Source organism: Notothenia coriiceps, unplaced genomic scaffold, assembly GCF_000735185.1.
Source record: "Notothenia coriiceps isolate Sejong01 unplaced genomic scaffold, NC01 NC01_scaffold00015949, whole genome shotgun sequence".
Taxonomy (NCBI): domain Eukaryota; kingdom Metazoa; phylum Chordata; class Actinopteri; order Perciformes; family Nototheniidae; genus Notothenia; species Notothenia coriiceps.
The window spans coordinates 1-1,146 of NW_011348650.1; the positions used below are offsets into that span (position 1 = coordinate 1).

Below are 1,146 nucleotides of genomic sequence, written 5' to 3' on the forward strand. Positions count from 1 at the left end.
ACATGTAAACGTGTAACACTGAGCGTGAGTGTGTGTGTGTGTGTGTGTGTGTGTGTGTGTGTGTGTGTGTGTTGTTCCTCACCCTGTCACTGTTCTTGTATTTGTCCCACTTCTTCACCATCTTCAGCCACTTCTCCACCCTCTCGATCTCCAGCTGCTTCCTCTGAGGTGGAGACAGAAACAGGTTATCACTCAACAATACTAATGCAGGTTCTAAGGGTGTAGCAGCTAATGTAATTATAATGTTACTTATCAGATTTACTAAGGCTAGATCAACTCAAAATAAATTAGTTTAATTGGAGGGCCGCCGTTTGCTTGACTTTCCTCCTTTTCTTCTGACTGCAAAAACTTCTGTGGGACTCAGGTGGAAGTCCATTCCTTGGTGTGTCTTTGTATTCAGAACAGAGAGGATTCAGAACGTACCCTGTTGTCAGGAAACATTTAATGATAACGGCAACATATGTGCAACGGCAGTGAATTTCCCCCCGTTTTCAGTAAGGACGGGTTTGGAAAGATAACGTGCGAGCTAGCTGTCAAGCTATAGGAAGCTTATTTACGTATTTCTGTGTCTGGGCGTGATTACGTTTAGTTGTCTCCTTTGTTGGACAGCTGGTTTTAAATTCACCAGTGGGGTATTTATTGATGTATTTTATGTCGTAGAACAAAACGTTAGAATTTCTTCAGCTTGTGTTAACACAGGCCTTTATTCAAGCTAACAACCAAAAACACATTCAAAAAGCCACTGACTCCAGACCAGGGGACAGGAAGTGATACAATTCTGACTTATTTCAGGTTTTAGGACTCATTCCTGCTCCACTCTGTTGACACCTGACACCTGATCTCCTCCTTTACCTTTTCCTCGTGTGCCGTCGGGGCCGGCAGCTCGTCTTCACTGAAACAGAGTAAGAACCGTCAGAGACTCACAGGGAGCTGCTGTCTGCATGTGGGCAGAATACAAATCACCGACTCACTGCATGAAGCCGAAGCGGTCGATGACTTTGTAGATGCTGAAGTCGGGATCTTCCCAGGGGTCGATCTGCACCCCGCCCTGCCTGCCCTGCACACACACACACACACACACACACACACACACACACACACACACACACACACACACACACACACACACACACACTACACAACTAC

The 1,146-nt window shown here is 45.8% G+C and overlaps 1 long non-coding RNA gene across 1 annotated transcript; it reads right to left on the reverse strand.

The window, feature by feature from the left end:
* Window positions 1-80: 80 nt before the first annotated feature.
* Window positions 81-1,058, reverse strand: LOC104949342 (uncharacterized). The gene is made up of 3 exons (XR_798796.1): window positions 972-1,058; window positions 853-892; window positions 81-163 (listed from the first exon to the last, which is right to left on the reverse strand). It is a non-coding gene; the product is annotated as an uncharacterized lncRNA (long non-coding RNA).
* Between the last annotated feature and the right edge of the window lie 88 nt (window positions 1,059-1,146).